Raw genomic sequence first — 21732 nt, forward strand, 5'->3', positions numbered from 1 at the left:
CATATGAAAAAGAAGCAAAGGAGCACCGCCCCCAACCCATTCGAAGAACTGGATGAGGATATGACTTCCCTCAGACCCCCCCTCCTAGATATCTCCTTCAAGATCTCCTTCAAGATCACACACATAGCCCTCCAGTGATTTCTGCGAAAGAGCCTATAAATCCCCTCAAGTCTTAGCACCCCACAGAGACACCCTAAAATCCCCTATACCCTTCAAACAGAGAATCAGTCAATCCCTAGAGCTATCCCTGCCAACATATAGACCTCTCCCTACCCCTAGAGATTCCCAGCAAGGCATGTACTCCCACATATCAAAAACATACAGAACCAAATGAGTTCAGGCAGGGACAGGAAGGTGGAGCACATCTTCCCAAGGAGATGTATGTACACATGGACCACCCCATCCCAGAAAGATCCCTCCACCCACAGAGACCACTCCCTTCTTCAGAAACTACCTCCCAGAGATCTCCTGGAATCCCACCCCAAAGATTCTCCTCTAGACGACCCACCTCAGACCCCATACACACCCAGAAAATCCCTCAGGAAGAAAACACATGCCAGGAAAATACCCCCAAGAACTTCTTCTCCCCCACCATAGTCGTGTGCTAGCTCTCAGGGTCACTCCCACTACCCTTCAGACCTCACCCACCTCAGGGGTTTCTAAGGGTTTTGCTGCTAATATTAGCAGGGACATGTGTGTCCCCTAGAAGGAGAGAATTGTCAGTGCAGACAGGGTGACTTAAAAGCTCAGCATGGGTATGGTTTGTCCTCAGTTTCCACTGGACCTCAGATGGGAGTCAGTCCTCATTCCCTCACCTAAAGCTGCTTTGCCCTGACCCTTTCCCCTCCCCATGGATGTCCCTTGGGCTGTTGCTCCAGATTCTCCCTTCCTATTGTAAGGAACTCCTCCCTCCTTCTCTTTTCTGTAGGTGAGGAACCGCGGGTTCTAATTCGAAGGACTTTTCCCAGGAATTGTCTGTTGTTCTTACTATCCATATCAAGCGTTCTCTTGGAAACCATAGGGAGAGTGTTCTGGGGTGGGACTGGGGGCCACTTCCCTTAGGGTGGCCAGACATCATGGGATCATAGATTTGATGTAGATATCATTGGAAAGGAGCTTTGAAATCATCTGGCCAACGTCCTGTTTTACAAATGAGGAAACAGTGGAAAAAAGGGAAATGACTTTCCCAAAGTCACACACGGAGCTGGAGCTGGAATTCCAACCCTAGGTCATTTGACTACAAATTCAAAGTTCTGCAGCCACACTGCCTTTTGGGGTTGAGTCATTAGACCACAGCTGGAAAAATGAATAGAACTACAAATCCAAGGTAGGCCCGCTGAAACACTGGGCTGAGAATATATATCCACGATGGCCCCATGAGCAAGAGGCCACCTTGGAAAAGAAAGAAGGTGGACCAATGGTGGTGGGGTGGGAAAAATCATAGAATGTCAGAATCAGAAAGGACCTTAAGAAGCATTTAGTGCAACTCCCTTTCATTTTCCAAATAAGGAAACAATCTCTAAGGGCCAACAGAAGGGGCTGAAGCCAGCCCTTGAGGGAACAAATCCACAGGAAAAGGGAATACCCTCCTTCAAAAAAGAATAACCACTAGGGAAATAGATGGGAGATGGAAAAACTAAGCCACACTGAGTAAGAGACCCAGCCCCTAACCCCACTGGCTAGTAAATGGGTTTTGGGGACTGACCTGGACAGAAATAGACAAATCATGGGCAGAGAAGGACTGTGGATTCAGTCCAAGTCAAAATGATAGCCAAACCCCCACTAAAAAACCCTGATAACTCTCATGTTAGGCAGGCCATGGCTATGTAAAGAGGTATGATGTCTTGAATAAGGGAGGGCCAATCTTGTTTGCATTCTGTCCCAGTCAGACTCTACCTCGAGACAGTGCTGAATTTGGGGTTTTTAGGAGAGACATTGATTAGTTATAGAGTGTCCAGTGGAGGGTACCCCCAAATTATACCAGATAAGGGTTGGTTGAAGGAACCAGAAATAGCCTGAAAAAGAGAAGACTATGAAGGAAGGATATGATAGCTAGCTATCTTTGGAGGGTTATCATACAAAAGGACAATTATCAGACTTGTTTTGCTTGACCTTTTGAGGACAGCACCAGGAGCAGTACATCGAAGAGAGAGACAAATTTCAGCTCAAAGCAAGGATAAATTTCCTAATTATTACAACTGTCAAAAAATGGAATGGACTTCTGGAGGCAGTGAGTTCCCTGTCATTGAGGGTATTGAGGAATAGAGTGGATGACCACTTCTAGAAAAAATTATAGAGGTTTTTGGTTTTTGTTTTGTTTTGGGACAGACTGAATTAGCTGCCCTTGAAGGACCCTTCTAACCTTAAGATTCTGTAATGTTCAGGGGTCAAAGCCACGGGGGGGCCTCTAGGAAGGTGAAGGAAGGGAGGGTAAAGACAGGCTGAAACTTAGAAGAATGTTTGGGGCCCAACAGGGAAGGGGTTTTTTGTGTGGAATTCACTGAAGACAAAAGGTCGACACTGGCCTCCAAATTCCAGGTTCTGTTTTGTGAGATGCGTTCTCAGTCCTGATACACTCATCCCCCCTAGCTTTGTTGGTTAGTACTCTTCCCAGAAGCCATCTCTTTTCTCCTCAGGCTCCCTCTCTGCCCTGTCCTGGATCCCTCTTCCAGTGAAGGGTGGAAGAGGTGTAGTTAGACATAAAAACCTAGGGGTTTTGGTGGATCACAAGCGCAGTGAGTGGACATTTTATGAGAGCAGCCATGGATGCTAATGTTGTTTTAGATTGCATGAGTGCAGGTACACTACTGCCCAGATGGGAGGGTGGGGGTTAGGGGTGGGCATAAGAGTAGTTCTGCTATACTCCGTGCCAGTCAGACCATAGCTGGAGCATTTTGCCCAGTTTTAGAGGCCACATTTTAGATAAAACATTAACAAAATGGAAACTCTGTCAGAGAAGAGCGAGTTCATGTTGTGAGAAACGACAAAAGGCCAGCTGTGAATGATTGCCTTCCCTGTCAGAGACCGGAAGGAACCACAGGATACTTCAGCCCAGAAGCAGTGAGATAGAAGGTGGGGTCCAAAGAGGTAAGCTGGGTTTCTATTTGAGCCCTTCTCTTGTCAACAACAACTGGAGGATGTTTTCATTAGAACTCAGTAGGACATTGCTAATTACAAATCAAAGATGAAAAAAGGAATATGGTGAAGTGACACTCCATGAGAATTAGTCCATAGAGCTACCAAAAAAAAAAAAAAAAAGAAGAAGACAATTGAGGGTCTTGCTTCCCATATACCAAGAACCAAGAGAAATTTTCAGTGACCTGTCCCAAAGGACACCTCCTTACTTGGATGTTTTTTACTTTCTGGGTTACCTGTCAGTATGAAAATTTATTCCTCAAAAAAAAAAAAATGGGGTAAGTGCCTTGAAGAGAAAATCTGAAGAGACAGTGGGGAATCCTAACTGGTCCATGACACTGGAGGTGGGAAGGAGGTATATTAGAAGAATGTGACCCAGAAGAAAGAACTACTGAACATTTGGAGCTATATAGATAAGTTCATCCCTTTTTTTTTGTATCCTGGACCCCCTTGGCAGTCTGACAAAGCCTAGAGGCCCCTTCTAAGAAGAATATCATTTGTGGGGCAGCTAGGTGGCACAGTGGATAAAGCACCGGCCCTGGATTGAGGAGGATCTGAGTTCAAATCTGACCTCAGACACTTGACACTTACTAGCTATGTGACCCTGGGCAAGTCACTTAACCCCCCATTGTCCCGCAAAAAAAAAAAAAAAGTATCATTTGGAACTCCATAAAATGAAATAAGACTACAAAGAAAACCAGTGATATTGAAAATAGTTATCAACATTTTTTTTAATTCACAGTCCCTAAGTTAAAGATACCTATTGTAAAGATTGAAGCTGTACCCTTTAAGGAGGAAGTAATTTTTTGGTCATCAAGGAATGCTGTGGACCCATAAGGGCCTACCACAGAAAGGTGACTGGCCAGGGGAAAAATAGTGATGGTTGATGACTCCATGTCATGGCTTCCTGGTGTGTGTAGCCAGGATGATTCAGAGAACCTTCCCGAAGTTCTAAAACTTGACAACCACCACTCAACTCTTGGTGATATATGTAAGAAAGAATAACTGCCAGAAAGAAGCTAGATAGTATTGCTAGGGGTTATGAAATCCTTGGCAAGGAGTTGAAGATCTTAGGGACATAGGTGGTACTTTTTTATTACTGCTGTCAAGTGAATGTATGGACTTTTGAAAGAGCCAATTTTGTGAAATGAATATGCTAGTTGGGAAGATGGGGTCTTGAGAACAGATTCTGGCTTTCTGGACTATGCTGTAAAAGATAGGAATGATGGATTCTTGTCCTAAACACACCTATCAAGGACTGGTAAGAGTCTATTTGCTTTGAGCCTTACAAATCCAGTCAAGATGGTTTTAACCTAAAATTGGAGAAGGAAGGACAAAACTTCCACATATAAATCTACCAAGCTCTAGTCCACAGAAGATAGTAGGCACTATATAGGAAGAATATAGCAGTATCAAGGACCCATAATTTACAGAAGACCCATCAATAAAACATTGGCCCCAGGTGCCAGTATACAAATGTACATAAATATAAGAAAGCTACAGCCATCTGAGGCTGAACTAAGAGGGATGGTGCTCAGCCTAAGGAGGAACAAGTTCTCCTGTCCTCTGCCCAAGTGTTTAATACAGTGCCTGGTATGTGGAAAGTGCTTAATGCTGAATGAATGAACAATATAAAATGAAAAGGTGAAGTTCAACTCCATCTTTTTATTTGCTAAAAGTTCTTTAAACTGAGAAAGGCTAAAACAAAACCCGGTTAACAGGAATTAAAACCCAGGATAACAGAGGAGGGTAGTAAAAGAGAACCTACCTGCTCTCAATTACTTATCACCAAACCTAGATGAACTATATTCAAGGGTACTGAAAGAACTGACATACGTGGTCATTGACACCGATTCTCAGAAAGATTGTGGAGAACAAGAGAGATAACAAGACTGGAGAAATATGTCTCAATTTCTTAAAGAGTGGAGTCTTCAGAAGTATGACCTTTGGGCATAACTGATGCCTTACAAAGTTATTAAATTTAACCACCAGGTGGCATCACTAGTCACTCACCTGATCTTGTTCAAAAAGGATCTGGCTCTGAGTCTTCCCAAGCTCAACCTTGGTGGTGTGTACTCCTTTCCTGCTGAGTGGAAGTACTAATTTCAGAGCTCTCAATGGTTCTTAGAGAGCTATTGACTTCACTCAGCTCTGCCATCTGACTTTTTATCCATGCATGTATGAATTTGAAAATCTACACAGTTAAAACAGCTCTGAGAACCCACCTACTGGCCAAACCTCACCCCCTTCAACCAGATATATTTCAGTGAGACCTAGTCATGTGACCCTGGAATAATGTCATCAGATCTTCACAGAAGGAGACATTCTTGGGTACTATATGCAGTATTTATTCTTAACACAGGAATAATAAAAGCAAAAGCTACAGAAGAAAAAATTACAGAAGAAAAATCTACCAAGTGGCTGCATTCCTACTACTCTTCTAGATCCCTGAAGTCCCCAGACACAAGACTGATTAGAACCCCCAGGAGTTTTGAGAAATGAACTGCTAGCAGGGAAAGAAGTATCTTCCTTGATGCTTGAATTACTTCCCATAAGATAAAATGAAGACAGAAACTCTGAACTCAGAATTTTAAGTCAGTTCAATTTAGGATATAGGACTCATGAGGGTCAATGATTTTCTCTGGTTTTAGTTGAACTGTCCTTGGCACTGATATGTGATTCTGGCCCCAGATGGCTTCTCAAAGCAGCCAAGCGACCTGGCAAGGAGTAGTAACCCATTGCTCTGCCATGGCATCTCTCCATTAGAATGTATTCCTGAGCATGGCATTCCTACAGCTTTATTGGGCCATTTCCTATAACTTTCTTGCTCTGCCAAGCTATAGCACTACCATTCTGCATCAGGAGAAGGCGGGAGACAGTGTGAAAGGAGGTACAACAGTAAGGGATGGGTTTACGAATTTTTAGAAAGGGAAGCAATGGTAGTTAAGAGCAAGTATTAGTTGATTGAAAACAGGTCCCAGATCTGGGAAAGCTCATAGATAGTAAATAGATATTTCAGTCTTTTATGCTATCTTTATGGATAAGGTAGAGTGTGTGTGTGTGTGTGTGTGTGTGTGTGTGTGTTTGTAGAGAATGGGCTTGAGGACAGTAAACTTAGCACAATTAAAAAATGGTTTAAATAGCTAGATTCTCCACCCCAGTATTAGTGGTTTATGTCAATTCTGGAAGTCAGTGAAGCAGTGACCTGTCTTTGACTCTGTTCAACATTTTTTGTCAGGGACTTAGATGAAAACATATAGATGGCATCTTTATCCTTTTTACAGATGACACCAAGCCAAGGAGGGTTAACTGGTGGGATGCCAGAATTTAAAGAGAAGGCAGTATGCCCAAAGGATCTAGAAGGATAACAGGGATAAATGGAAGGTGCTACACTTGGGTCTAGAAAACAAATGGTAAATATAGAGTTTGGAAGGAGTAACTAGTCCATATGAAAAAGATCTGGGCGTTTTAGTAGGCTGCAAAGCTTTCTGTGAATCAATGGTAACCAAAATGGCAAAGGCAGTCTTGGGCTGCCTTAAGATGAGTGTCATGTTCAGAACCAGGGAGGGGAAATAGTCTTGCTGTGCTCTGTTCTAGTCAGATCACATCTGGTTAAGTTTATTTCAGGGAACTACATTTAGGAAAGACATTAATAAACTGCAGAACATCCTAGGTGGGTCAATTGGGTGGGGAATTGGTGACTATTCCGTAAGGCTCAGCTGAAGGAACTGTGATATTAATCCAAAAAGGAAGAGGGCATTAGGGGTACATGATGACTGTCTTCAAGGATTTGAAGGCTTGCCATTGTGGAAAAGGGATTAGGCTTATTCTGCTTTACTTTAGATGGTCTAACTAGGAGTAAGAGGTGGCAACCACAGAAAGATTTCTCTCAATGTATCAGGGGGAGAAGGAATTGGATTCCTGCTCAGGTATGGGTCAGACTAAATGAACTTTATTGTCCTTCCTCATTCTGACAGTTTATGATTCTCTCCAGCCCTCAGATCTGTTCTTTCCCTAGTCTAGCAGACACTGCCATCTCCAACCTTTGTCTGGAAAGATGGTCCCTGGTCTTAATCTTTCTCTCTCTGGACCAGTAGCCCAGAACAGGCTCATTGGCCCACCAAACCTTCTTTAAGGAATGGCCAGTTCTTGCCCTGCCTCACCCAGGAGCCTCAGAATAGCTCCCTCCCTCTCCACACATTCTGATGAACAAGGTCCAGCTTCTCTCTGTGGCGTCTCCCTACATATTTAAACTATCAAGTCAGCCACCTCCATCCTTCTCCCTGTGGGCTCAGAATGATAAATTTGGGGGCCCCACTGGCCTGCTCAAAGAGACTCCCCTTTATATGGTGTATTAGTCTGACAAACCAGTGCTTGAGTTTGAATTGCAAGTGCTGAAAGTGACTGTGTGAGTGTCTTATGTTTAGAAGGCCAGAGACACTTAATTGAACACAGAGGATCAGGTAGGAATGAGGAGTGCCCTGGTCCAAACCCAACATTCTTTTGCAATGCAACTGACCCTAAGCCTGCCCTTCTTGCATGGGGAGGGGTGTGCTTCAATACCCACTAATCAGAGGTGTATGGCTACAAGTGAGACATTGCTCGGACACTGAGTGGGCCACTCCTTTGAAGCTGAGGAGTTTTTTTGTTTTTTTGTTTTTGGTTTTTTGCGGGGCAATGGGGGTTAAGTGACTTGCCCAGGGTCACACAGCTAGTAAGTGTCAAGTGTCTGAGGCCAGATTTGAACTCAGGAACTCCTGAATTCAGGGCTGGTGCTTTATCCACTGCGCCACCTAGCTGCCCCAAACTGAGGAGTTTTTATGCCCCAAAGAAGGGATAGATGGAAAAGTATTTACTGTGCCCTCATGACCCTGGCTGGATTGTCTGGGACTTGTGATCATCTCCTGAGACAGCCTTAATGTAAGGCATCCCAGGGGAGTGAGGGGAGACATGAAGGCTATGAGAGATCTTCACTCTGAATGAATGATCCCTGCCTGTTACCCTGATGGTCATGGAGTTAGTAGCCCTTCACATGTGGTTATCTGCATGGTTGCTGGGAACAGGAAATGTTTATTGGGTCACCACCACTTTCCCTGGCACCAGAGCCAGGCAGGGGCTCTATAACCTGTTATATGGTGGGTCAGGTCTCAGCCCTCTTAGGGTGAGGACATTGTGCTCTGGAAATGACTCCTTTTAGGCATTTGTAGAAGCCTCCCCCAACCCCCTCTCATCACCCCTACCCTGGACAAATCCTAGTGGTCCAGAAAATCTGTGTGTCCTGGAAAGGTGAAACCAGGAGGGGCAAGAACCCAGAAATGATTGGCAGGAGGGCCAAAGGGCTCAGAGAGCTGACCCTTAGGTGGCATCAGAGACCATACCTCTATACACACTCAACATACTTCATTTGCCACAGGATAAATGCCCATAATGACAAAGTTGGGCCTTTGGGGGTCTGGGATGAACAATGAATACAAAGGGGAGGGCAGGCATCCTTAGCCTATCATGCCCATAGAGGCTTACATAGCTAATGCAGCCTGGTTAGAATGAATGTACTCCCCAGGGTCTGACGAATCCCCAAATCACCCCCTCCCCCCCCCAAATCCCTTGGGGCCTTCGTCTCCCAGCCTTCTGGAGTGATTAGTGTGTCCATCATCCCTCTTGGGGAGCCAAAGTTTGACCTTCAACCCATGAGCTGTCCAGTCTGTAGGAAAGTCTTGAGTTCCAAAGGGGAAGGTTGCTATCAGCTGTTATATTTTCCAGGACACAGAAAAGAGGATGCCATGCATTCATTAAGCAAACGCTGGGTAGCAACTCTGCCTAGGGAGAAGAGAGCCCTGCTCCCCAGAAGCTCCCAAGGCAGCTGAGATAAAACACGGATACATGTCCCTGTGACACACAAGGAAGGAAGGAAGGAGGGAGGGAGGGACATTGCTTGGGAGCAGACACATGGTCATGAAACCTGGACATCCGCCAAAGTACTCCAGTGCTGCATGACAGTGTAGAGGTGACCTTGGATTCTGGCAGGTCCTCCCAAACTGGAAGGATTTCAAGGACAAGCTGACTAAATGCCAAGAGGTTTAGTGTTGGCCAAAGAAAGCTGCCAGGGCAATTCTCAACCAAATTGTAGAGGAGGGGGGTTTTAGCTGCACCAGAGGAGGGACTGTTCACACCAGGACGACATTAGACCTGGGAAGTGCTGATAAGTTCATCCCAGGGAGGGAGGTCCTAGCATAAGATAATTGGCAGAAAGAACTGGGAATGCTTGAAGAAGAGAAGACTTGGGAGGAGGGGGTGGGATGGGGGTAGGGGAGCGTGTCTTCGAGTATTTGGAAGGCTGCCTTGTAGAAAGGGGATCAGGCTCGCTGTTTACCCCACTCCAGACACAATCAGGAGCAAAGAATGGAAGTTGCAGAGAGGGCATGGAAAGAAGAATCAGTAGGGGTTAGCCCAACCACTTCGTCTTATAAAATCAAGGGATTTACAGTTGGACGAGACTGTCCAACCTACTCATTCTGTGGAGAAGTCTTGGGGGGAAATTTGCCCATGAACAGACAGTAGCAGAACTGGGATGTCAGTTTGGATCTTCTGACTCCCCATCCACAGAATATACCTTCCATTACAGCACTGTCCAGCCAGACTCATAGTTTCAGAGGATTTAGAACTGGAAGACAGAGGTCATTAGCTCAACTCCCTCATTTTACAGATGAAGAAACTGAGGCTCAGAGAAATTTAAGTGACTAGCCCAAGGTCACACAGGTATAAAGTGGGAGAACTGGGACTTCAACATGTCTACTGACTCTAAACCCAGTACTTTTCCAAACGCAGCATGCTATCTAACTTTCTCTTCTTCCTCTCCTCTACTCCAGGGATGCCAATCCCTGTCATGAAGATAGTTATATTCCGGGCCCCCTCATTTCCTTACTCTCCTGCCCTCCTAGATCTTATAGTGGGGGAGACACAGGTGCTCATGCTTTGCTGGTTCTGAAACCAGATCCATTTGCATCTCAGTAATTGAGAACTTCAAAGTTGGATTTTGTTCATCAAATTTCTTCCTACTGAGATATGCCAGCTTGGGTGTTGTCCCATCCTGTGGGGTCACACACACCTCTATCCTGGTCTGGCTTGGGTGGGGGGAGGGAGTCTTGAGGGGAGGAAGGTAGGAATGTGGAGGTTTGGCTGTTGTCCTAAGGAAATGTTCTCTCCCTATCTGGCTCTGTACTTCTGAGCTAAGCGAGGCCAGCCATAGGCTCTAGGCACTAATCTAACACATTTACTAAGCACCTAATGTGGGCAAAATCCTGTGTTTGGCGCTGGAGAAGTTCCTGGTCTAGCTAAGACGAAGTTCCTGACCTCAGGGAGCAAGCAGTGAAAGTCTACCCAGGTAGCAAGTGGCTCTGCCTTAACTTCAGTGATGGAAGGTAGTTGGATGCCTCTGCTCAGTATCCCTTTGCTCTTCTCTTTTCCCCATCCCCTTGACAGAACCAAGAAATTTGGTCATCTTGCTATAGACATGACCCCAAATACCTACTTCCAAGCACATCCCATAGCATTCTTCCTTGGCCAGTGTGGGCTCTTAATTCTTTCCCTCACCATTTCTAAAACCCTGCAATATGTCTCACCTGCCCTTTTAGCTCTTGTTTTAAGAGGGACCATCCCTACTAATCACCTGAAACCCAATTGCCTCCCCCAGGGACTTTGCCTTTGGGGCCAGTTGATCCCTTTCCCTTAATCCCTCTTGGAAAGTTGAGCTCTGAAAATGTAACCAAGAGCTTGGCTGTCTGGAGAGATGGGGAGAAGGAGAAAAGCTTTCTGACTATCCTGGGAGAGAAGGTGCTACAGTTCTGAATTCATGCAAGTACTGAGCACCAACTCTAGGCAGGAAGCCTTCCCTGTGCAGACAATGCTACTGAGGCAAGAGAGGTAAGAAGAACCCCATTCAGTTCTGAGCTCCACCTTTCAGGAAGGGCATTAACAAATAACCAGAGAATGGTTGCCAGGAAGGTGATGATGGGAGTGGATACCTGGGCATACTAGGATTAGAGAAGAAAGGAAATTGAGAAGGGAGGGGCAGTATGGGACAGTAATTGTCTTCAAGTATATGAAAGAATATTCCCTCTTAGTCACAGAGCTAGGAAGAAGGGAGTAAATTTAGAGGAAGGTACATTTAAGGACCATGAAAGGAAAAACTTATTAAAGCTGTCTGAAAATGGAATGGGCTATCCCAAGAGCTCCTTTTACTGGGGATCTTCAAGTGGAAGCCAGATGACCATTTGAGGTTATTGTAGAGGTGATTGCTGCCCTGCTCAGGTACTGGTCAGGCCAAATGAACAATGATAATGTTTATAGAGCCCCTATGTAGAATCTTGTTTTTCCTCCTTTTACAGAGGAGGAAACTGAAGCTGAAATAGATTGACTTGCCCATGATATACACAGCTAATGAGGCAGGATGGACTTCAGCACTCTAACCACCACTTAATTGTCTTAGGTCACCTCTGAGGTCTCTCCTAATTCTTGGGTTCTGTGTTTCAGTTTCTGCCTAAAGGGAATGCTTTCCCTGGTGGGGATCAAAAGGATGCTGTGGGCTAGTGCCAACTTCACTAAAGCTAAGGGAAGGGAATAAGCATTTGTGTAGCACCTACTATGTGCCAGGCACAAATATCTCATTTGATTTTTTTTTAGTGGGGCAATGGGGTTTAAGTGACTTGCCCAGGGTCACACAGCTAGTAAGTGTGAAGTGTCTGAGTCTGGATTTGAACTCAAGTACTCCTGAATCCAGGGCAGGTGCTTTATCCACTGTGCCACCTAGCTGCTCCCTCATTTGATCTTTACAACAAGAAGTAGGGTGCTACTGTATCCTCATTTTACAGTTGAGGAAACTGAGATAAACAGGTTAAGTGACTTGTCCAAGGTCACAGTGAGTAAATATCTGAAATGAGGCAAACAGGGTAAGTAACTTGCCCAGGGTCACACAGCTAGTAAGTATCTGAGGTTAGTTTTGAACTTGTCTTTCTGATTCTAGGCCTAGCACTTTTTTTTTTTAAGACATGCAACAAACATTTTATTTTTTCCAGTTACATGTAAGGGTAGTTTTCAACATTCATTTTCATAAGATTTAGAGTTCCAAATTTTTCTCCCTCCCTCTCTTTCCTCCCCCCACAAGACAGCAACCAATTTTGTACAGGTTATATATGTTCAATGTACAAGTGCTCTTTTTATCAGTTCTTTCTATGGGAGTGGATAGTATGCTTCATCATTAGTCCCTTGGGATTGTCTTGGATCATTGTATTGCTGAGAGCAATTAAGTCATTCACAATTGCTCATCGAACAATACTGCTGTCACTGTGCACAATGTCATCCCAGTTCTGCTCACTTCACTATACATCAGTTCATGTAAGTCTTTCCAGGTTTTTCTGGGATCATCCTGTTTGTCATTTCCTATACCACAATACCATTCTAGTACAATCATATACCACAGCTTCTTCAGTCATTTCTCAGTTGATGGACATTCCCTTGATTCCCAATTCTTAGCCACCACAAAGAGTTGCTATATTTTTTGTACAATTTTTCTCCTTTGGGGGCAGCTAGGTGGCACAGTGGATAGAGCACCTGCCCTGGAGTCAAGAGTACCTGAGTTCAAATCCGGCCTCAGACACTTAACACTTATTAGCTGTGTGACCCTGGGCAAGTCACTTAACCCCAATTGCCTCACTAAAAACAAAAAAACCAAACAATTTTCCTCCTTTTCTCTTTTTCACGATTGCTATTATTAACTTTCCCTCCATCCTATTCCCTTCCCCATGATATTTACTCTATTATCTATCTTCTTTCACCCTATCCCTCTTCAAAAGGGATTTGCTTCTGTCTGTCCCCTCCCCCAATTTGCCCTCCCTTCTTTTGCCCCTCTCTCTTTATCCCTTTCCCCTCCTATTTTCTTGCAGGGTTAGATAGATTACTCCACCCAATTGAGTGTGTGTGTGTGTGTGTGTGTGTGTGTGTGTGTGTGTGTGTGTGTGAATACCTCCTTGAGCCAACTCTGATGAGATTAAGGTCTTTGAGCCTATTCTGGTGATTGTAAAGTCCATTTACTACCCTGCTCCTCCCCCATCTTTTCCCCCACTCCATAAACCCTTTCCATTTCTTTTATGTGGAATTTCACCCCATGCTACCTCTGCCCTTCCCCCTACCCCAGTGCATTCCTCTCACCCCTCAATTTTACCCTAAAGATGTCATCACAGGGCAGCTGGCCTAGCACTCTTATTTACTGTACCATCAACTGTCTCTAAGTAGGTGCCAAAGTTTATATATAATTACTTTGCCTAAAATGAGATCAGAATGGTTAGGTCACCACCACCATGCCATTCAGGGAGTATACGAAGGAAGTAGGTAGGTGGGCATTGTTAGCCTTGAGAAGTCAACATAGATTTATTAAGTGTTTGCTATAGACTAGGCACTGTGCTAAGTGTTGGAGGTACAAAGAAAAGCAAAAAAAAAAAATCCCTGCCCTCAAGGAGTTTTTAGTCTAATGAGGAAAGCAACATGCAAACAACACTGTACAAAAGATATATTTAGGGTAAATTAGAGGTGAATTAGGAGGGAAGCTATTGGGGGCTGCTAGGTGGCACAATGGATAAAGCACCGACCCTGGATTCAGGAGTACCTGAATTCAAATCCAGCCTGTGTGACCCTGGGCAAGTCACTTAACCCCCATTGCCCTGCAAAAAATAAAAATTTAAAAAAAAAAGAATTGAGTCAGAGGGAAACTATTGTATTGAAGAGAACCTGGAAAGGCCAATTATAGACCTATCCTTTCCAAGCTAAATATTTACATTCAACAAAAGCAATGGCCCCAAGTCAAGATGACTACCAGCAGACTTAAGTCAACAGATTAGAGTACTCCAAATTGAACAGTTGTTGCTAACTTGTTGGGAAAGTTGAGCCAACACATGAAACAACATGGAGCAACAGTGGAGCAGAAAAGGAATGAGCAGCTTTTAGAGATTTGGTGTATAGCACTGCAATTACTCACCTCAGCCAGAACACTCAAACATCAAGATTGGTTTGGGGGGAAAAAATGATGGTGAAATTCAGAAGCTGCTAAACCAAAAACAAGAACTCCACAGGGTTTACCAGTTGGATAGCTCACCTGTCTCTAAGAAAGTATTATTTAACTCTATCAAAAGTAAAGTGCAAGTGAAGCTTAGAGAGATACAGGATTCTTGGCTTAGTGAGAAGGCAGATGAAACTCAGTTTTACACTAATGGTAGCAATCTAAAGCACTTTTTTTTTTTAAAGCACCAGGACCAGACAGATTTATTTATTATTTTTTGCGGGGCAATGGGCTTTCCCAGAGTCACACAGCTAGTAAGTGTCAAGTGTCTGAGGCCAGATTTGAACTCAGGTCGTCCTGAATCCAGGGTGGGTGCTTTATCCACTGTGCCACCTAACTGCCCCCCCAAAGCATTTTTATGATACCTTGAAGGTGATTTATGGGCCAAAGACCTATAGTTCATCTCAACTACTCAGTGCTGATAGAGCCACATTGATTAGTAATAAGGATATGATCCTGGAGAGGGCTAAAAACTTCCATAGTGTTCTCAACAGACTGTCATTAATCAATGCTGAAGCCATTAACTGTATGCCTCAGGTTGAAGTCAACCCCTGTCTAGCTGAACTTCCAACTGAAAAAGAGGTTTTGAATGCCATTCAGCTCCTCTCATGTGGCAAAGTACCTGGTGCTGATTCTATTCCAGCTGAGATTTACAAGTCAGGAGGTCTATTGTTCATACAAAAGCTGACTGAAATTTTCTGGGTTGTATGGCAAGAGGAGATTCTCCCCCAGGAGTTCAAGGATACCTTCCATTGTCTATTCTATAAAGGTAGAGGAAATAGATTGTTCTGTGATAATCATGGGGTGGGAGGTTCTATTAGTCATTGCTGGCAAGATTCTTATGAGAGTCCTCCTTAATAGGCTGCTCCTTTACCTGGAAGATAATTATCTATTCAAGAGCCAGTATGGCTTCAGAAAGGGCTGAAGAATAGTTGATTAGGGTGATATTTGCTGCCCAACAACTCCAGAAAAAATGCTAGGAGCAGAACAGAAGTCTGTATAATCTGACTAAAGCCTCTGATACTGTCTGTCATGAGGGCTTCTGGAAAATTATGGCAAAATTTGGTTGCCTGGAGAAATTCATCAATCATGATGGCATGCTTGCCTGGGTTCTGGATAATGGACAATGCTCTTTCACTTTCCCAGTCACCAATGGAATGAAGCAGGGTTGTGTGCTTGCTTCCATGCTTTTTTAGTGTGATATTTTCAGCAATGTTGTCAGAAGCCTTTAACAAGTATGAAAACAGCATCAAGGTCAGCTACCACATTGAAGATAAACTATTAAACTTGAAAGGGTTACAAGCCATGACTAAAGTGGAGGGAGAATTGGTGCATGATTTTTTGTTCACTGTGCACTTAGTGCCGACTCTGAGGCCAAGATACAACAAAATATGGATCAATTTTCTGCTGCTTATGTCAATTTTGGCTTAACAATAAACACCAAGGAAATACAGATTCTCCACCAGCTAGCATCACATCATCTATAACCATTGGTTATAACAAATGAAGAAATATTGAATGCTGTGGATAATAAGTTCACTTACCTTGACAGTATTCTTTCCACAGATGTGCATATAGATGATGAGGTTGACATATGCATTGTCAGAGCTAGCTCAGTGTTTGGGAAATTCAAAAAGAAAATATGGGAGAGAAGAGGTGTTAGTTCTGTTTTAGACATAAGTTCTGTTTTAGTTCCAAATTCTATCCCTCTCTCATTCCCTATGAGTTCTGTTTTAGACATGTTGAGTTTAAGCTATTGGGCTGACTTCATTGTTTTATGCCTGCGAAACCTGGAAAGTATACCAACTCCATACCAGGAAACTGAATCACTTCCATTTGAATTGTTTTAGGAAGATTCTGAAGATAAGGTATCAGCCACTGAGGTCCTTTCTCAACCTAAACTGCCAAGCATTCAAACTCTACTTTAGAGAGCACAACTCCAATGGGCTGACCACATTGTGTGAATGCCAAACATATGTTTGCCTAAAGGACTATTTTACAGAGAACTCACACAAGGCAAGTGCTAACATAGAGGTCAGAAGAAATGATACAAGGACACTCTGAAGGTCTCTCAGAAGAACTTTGGGAAGATGCTAACACAAGACCACCCAGCATGGTGCACCCACATCAAAGAAGGTACTGTGTTCTATGAACAAAGCAGAATTGCAGTAGCTCAAAAGAAACATGAGATGTGCAAATTTAGACAGACCTCATATGTGGCAGGCTTTGTGCTAAGTAATGGGGATACAAAAAAAGTCAAAAGACAGTTTCTGCCCTCAAGGAGCTTACAATCTAATGGAGGAGACAACATGCGAATAAATGTATACAAAGCAAACTATATACAGGATAAATAGGTAATAATTAACGTGTAAGGCACTAGAATTAAGAGGGGTTAAGAAAGGCTTCTACTGGAATTTTGTTTGGAGCTTAAAGGTAGCCAGGGAGGTCAGTAGTTAGAGTAGAGGAGACAGTGCATTCCATATGTAGGACATCCAAAGAAAATGCCCAAAGTCAAGGGACTGAGTGTGTTTGTTCATGGAACAGCCAGAAGGCCAGTGTCACTGGATTGAACAATATATAGATGGGGTAGTAAGGTGTGAGAAGACTGGAAAGTAAGGAGGGGCTTTGAATGCTAAACACTGCATTTTGTATTTGATCCTTGAGGCAATAGGAAGTCATTGGAGTATATTGAGTAAGGAGTGGTGATTGTGATCACACTTACACTTTAGGAAAAGCTCTTTAATAGCTAGCTGAGTGGAGGATGGATTGGAGTAGGAAGAGACTTGAGGCAGACAGATCCAACACAGGTTATTGCAATACTCCAGAAGTGAGTTGACGAGGGCCTGCACCAGAGTGACAGCAGGGTCAGAGGAGAGAAAGGCATATATTTGAGAGAGGGTGCAAAGGGGGAATTGACAGGCCTTATTTAGCAACAGTCCTGGTTTTTTTTTTTTTTTGGGGGGGGGTTTGAGAGTAAGGAATCTAGGATCACTGCTAGATTGTGAGCCTGAGGGACTAAGGGAATGGCTTTGCCCTCTATGGCAGTAGGGAAATTAAGAGGGGGAAGGATTGAGGGGGGTGGGGAAATCAGTTCTATTTTAGACATGTTGAGTTTAAGATGTCTACTGGGGGGCAGCTAGGTGGTGCGGTAGATAGAGCACCAGCCCTGGAGTCAGGAGGACCTGAGTTCAAATCCAGCCTCAAACACTTAACAGTTCCTAGCTGTGTGACCTTGGGCAAGTCACTTAACTCCAATTGCCTCACCAAAAAAAAAAAAAAAAAAAGGAGGCAGACTTTAAGATGTTTACTGGGCATCTAGTTTGAGATGTCTGAAAGGTAGTTGGAGATATGGGATTGGAGCTCAGCATAGTTTGGGGCAGGAAACTGAGGAGGTCATCATAGGGATGGTAATTAAATCCATAACCATGGATGAGATGACCAAGTAAAATAGTATAGAAGAAGAAGAGAAATGGGCCCAGGCCAGAACCCAGAGGGAGCAGTTTTGGTGGAATGATAAAGTCAAAAGCCAGATTGTAAGGGGTTAAGAGAGAAAGTGGAAACATCTATTGTAGATGACTTTTCAAGGAATATAGCTTCAAAGGGCTAAAGAGATATAGGACAGTAGGTAGTGAGGATGGAAGAACCAAGTGAAGGCTCTTTCAGGATAGGGGAGAGGTTTATGGGCAGGCTTGTAGGCAGTAGGGAATTCCAGCAGACAGGAAGAGCTTGAAAATAAGTAAAAGAGTGGGGATGACAGAGAGGGCAATCTGTTGGAGGAAATGGGATGATGGGCTAGCTCATAAAGGTAGAGGTTAGCCCTGGTAAGGAGTAACACCTCTTCGTCATATGAGATAGGAATGAAGGAACCTGAGTAATAGGAGATGAGGAAAAAGGGAGAAGAAGGAGCTTATAGCAAATGGTTTTTATCTTTTCTATAAAATATAAGGTAAGGTTTTCATTCAAGACGGTAGGGTCGGGGGAGGAAGAGCCATGAGAAGTTTGAGGAAGGATGAGAAGATTTGTAAGCCTCTATGGAGAATGGGATATAATAAGTTGAAGGGGAGGTATAGGAGAATTGCCTTGTGGCAGTGAGAGCCCAGTTGAGGTTGAGTAACAAATTCTTAGTAGACCCAGTCAAAATGTTGCATGATTCTCTCCACCTTCTTTCATCATGACCTCCAATCCCTTGACCTCGGTTCTCTCCCAGGCCATCTCCCCTGTACTATCCACTCTCATTAAATGTGTAGGCATGAAGAGGACAAATGGTGAAAGTAATCCAAGGCTGAGGCTTGGCTGAGTATAATTGCTGATACGATAAGGGGTGGGGGTAGAGATTCTATAGAGGAGAACAATGTAGAATTAGATTGGTTCATCAAGAGGTCAGAATAATGAATGTGGCTACTGCAAGGGAGATGGCCTTGGAGAAAATTGAGGGGTTAAGAGATTAGAGGTCATGGTGCAGATGAAGAGTAGGATTTTGTGAAGGAAGAGAGAGGGTGAGGTTATTGTTGGTAGTCCTTCATTCTCTAAAAAGACCAATGATATCAGAAGGGTCTTGACTTGCAAGTGAATTGGTTTTAAGTGAGTCAGGGCTTTGCAAAGTCATCAGCTTCACTCTCTCCTCAAGAGTCATCTGAGTTCAGTGATAAGACATAGGTCAGGATGACTGGAGATGGTCCCAGATGCAGTGGGAGACCTTGCCTTTTTTAAGCTCAGGCCTTCCCCAGGTCTCAGTTTGTCTGAGGCAACACCCATTCAGTAATTTAAGGCTGTTAGAATTGAGGCAAATAATGACCTAGTTTGCCTACTCAAAAGAATCAACCTAGGAGAAGAAGACCCTCAAGGTTTCTGCCCAAAATAGAAACAATTGCTATTTATACTCTGAGTCATCAAAACCAAAATAATGAGCAAGTGAGACTTGGCCTGGGACCTATTAGTGGCCACTCAGTGAGAGCCAGAGTGATTTGGGTTTTGAATCCCAGTGGGCTTATCAAAGCCTGGGTTTCCAGAGCTCTGTTTCAAGAAAGAAAGTGAGGTAAAAAGCCAATAGATTAAGAACTTGGAAGTGGCTGCAGGGAGTGAGGAGTATTTCAACTGCTCTGCCTCAAGCAGGGAGCAGAGGGAAATGAATAAAAGTTCAGCCAGTACTGGGAACGGTGACCAGGGAGGCTTTGTTAAGGGAGAGGGTGGAAAGGGGGAGCCAGGTTTCAGTGATAACTGAAAGATGTAAAGAGTGGAAGAGGAAAATATTTAGGATGAAGGGAAGTGCGTTGCCTATGGAACAGACATTCCAGAGAGCACAGTGAAAAGGGAGGGTGACATTTGGTTGGCATTTTGGCCTGGAAGGATTGAGAGGAATTGAAATAAGGAGTCAGGTGGTAGGAGGTGAGGAAGAGTTTCAGTGATGACCTACAGGAGTTCAGAATCATTGGAATGTGTAGAATATGACTGTATATGTTCATCAGTGAGTAGAGGGGACCACCCCTCTTCCCAGAGGAGGGTGAAGATCAGTCTAGAGACAAGTGTGGCAGAAGATAGAAGGCACACAGTCAAATGTGAGACTCAACTACTCTTCCATTGGAAGGATGGAGATTAGGCAGGGGATGGCACAGTAGGAGATGGGAGTACCTCTTTGTACCAGAGGCTTTTCCCTATCAAGGGTGGGAGATCAGGCATCAGGAGGTGGACATTGCCTTGTGGTGATCACCCTTGCAGATGGTTGCTCTGCTGGCCCCTCAAAGCCTTCCCTCAGGGGCCAAACACAGCAGGAGACAGAAGGAGAGATCAGAGGGAGTTCTTGATCCTCTTCTCACATGAAGCCAGAGATGAGGCAGGAGCAGCAGGAGGCGGAAGCTGATGAGATCACCAAGCAAAATAATGTGGAAGGAGAAGAGAGCCCAGGACAGAGCTTGGACACCCATGGTTAGTGGGAGTGACCCAGATGAAGATATGGCAAAGGAGAAGTCAGGCAGATAGGAGGAAACTAAGAGAGAACAATGACATGAAAATCTTAGAAAGAAGATGTTAAGGCGGGAAAGGGGGTAATTGACAGTGCTAAAAGCTGAAGAGAGGTCATGAAGGATGAGGATTGAGAAAAGACCATTGGATCTGGCAATTAAGAAATTATTGCTAACTTTGGAGAAAATAATGAAGAGGTGAAAGAAGAGACACAAAAAGCTATCTTTAAATATCTGAAGGGCTATCGTGTAAGAGAGTTTCATCATGGTCTAATTTGACTTGGGACAGAATTAAGTTCAAGACTTTCACCTGCAGATTTAACTTTTCTAACTTGGGATTTTCTAGAACCATAATTTACGAGCTCCTTGAGGGCAGGGACTATCTTTTGCCTCTTTGGTATTTACCACACTGCCTGGCACATTTTTTGTTGTTGTTTAGTTTCAGTTGTGTCAGACTCTTTGTGATCCCATTTGGGGTTTTCTTTTTTCTTTCTTTCTTTTTTTGTGAGGCAATTGGGGTTAAGTGACTTGCCCAGGGTCACACAGCTAGTAAGTGTCAAGTGTCTGAGGCCAAATTTGAATTCAGACCCTTTTGACTCCAGGGCCAGTGCTCTATCCATTGCACCACCTAGTTGCCCCTCTTTTTTTTTTTTCATTTGAAGTTTTGGTTTTGGTTTTTTTTGGTGAGGCAGTCGGGGTTAAGTGACTTGCCCAAGGTCACATAGCTAGTAAGTGTCAAGTGTCTGAGGCCAGATTTAAACTCAAGTACTCTTGACTCCAGGGCCGGTGCTCTATCCACTGCGCCATCTAGCTGCTCCCTGAGATCTTTTTTTGACAAAGATACTAGAGTGTTTTACCATTTCCTTCTCCAGCTCATTTTACAGGTGAGGAAACTGAGTCAAAATAGGGTTAAGTGACTTGCCCAGGGTCACCCAGCTAGTAAGTGTCTGGGGCTAGATTTGAACTCAGGATAATGAGTCTTCCTGACTCCAGGACTGGCATTCCATCCACTGTACCCCCTAGCTGACCTGCCTGGCACATAGTAAATGTTTAATAAATTGTAATTGACTGACCATAGAGATCATCTAGTTCAGTCCAAACCTGAAGAGGAATCCCTTTTCCAACATCCTTAACAAGTGGTCATCTAGTTTCCTTCTGAAGATCTCTTTTGGAGGAGCACCCATTCCTTGCCACCCCTAATAGTTGCAGAGTTTTTCCTTACATTGAATCTTCGCAACTCTCCCCTCTGCCTCCTCCCCTATTGCTTTTCGTTCTCTGAGGCCAAGCAGAACAATAATCCCATCTGCAGATAATAGCCTTTCAAATACTCAAAGACAGTTGAGACTGTTTTTCTGCAGGCTCAATTTCCCCAGTTCCTTCTTGCTATACCCATATGTCGGGGTCTCTCCCAATTAACTTCTCCATACTAATTGCCCTCCTCTGGATGTTCTCTGGCTTGTCAGAGAATCACATATCTATCTATCCATCTATCTATCTATCTATCATCTACTTATCCATTTATTTATTTATCCA

The 21732-nt window shown here is 43.9% G+C and overlaps 1 protein-coding gene and 1 long non-coding RNA gene across 3 annotated transcripts in view; one reads left to right on the forward strand and one right to left on the reverse strand.

The window, feature by feature from the left end:
• The window catches only part of WDR97 (WD repeat domain 97), a 61330-nt gene that overhangs the window by 16035 nt on the left and 23563 nt on the right, over positions 1–21732 (forward strand). The window lies entirely within an intron of this gene.
• The window catches only part of LOC122736038, a 54896-nt gene that overhangs the window by 9150 nt on the left and 24014 nt on the right, over positions 1–21732 (reverse strand). The gene's annotated exons all lie outside the window — the stretch shown is intronic.

This window comes from Dromiciops gliroides, chromosome 1, assembly GCF_019393635.1.
Source record: "Dromiciops gliroides isolate mDroGli1 chromosome 1, mDroGli1.pri, whole genome shotgun sequence".
Taxonomy (NCBI): domain Eukaryota; kingdom Metazoa; phylum Chordata; class Mammalia; order Microbiotheria; family Microbiotheriidae; genus Dromiciops; species Dromiciops gliroides.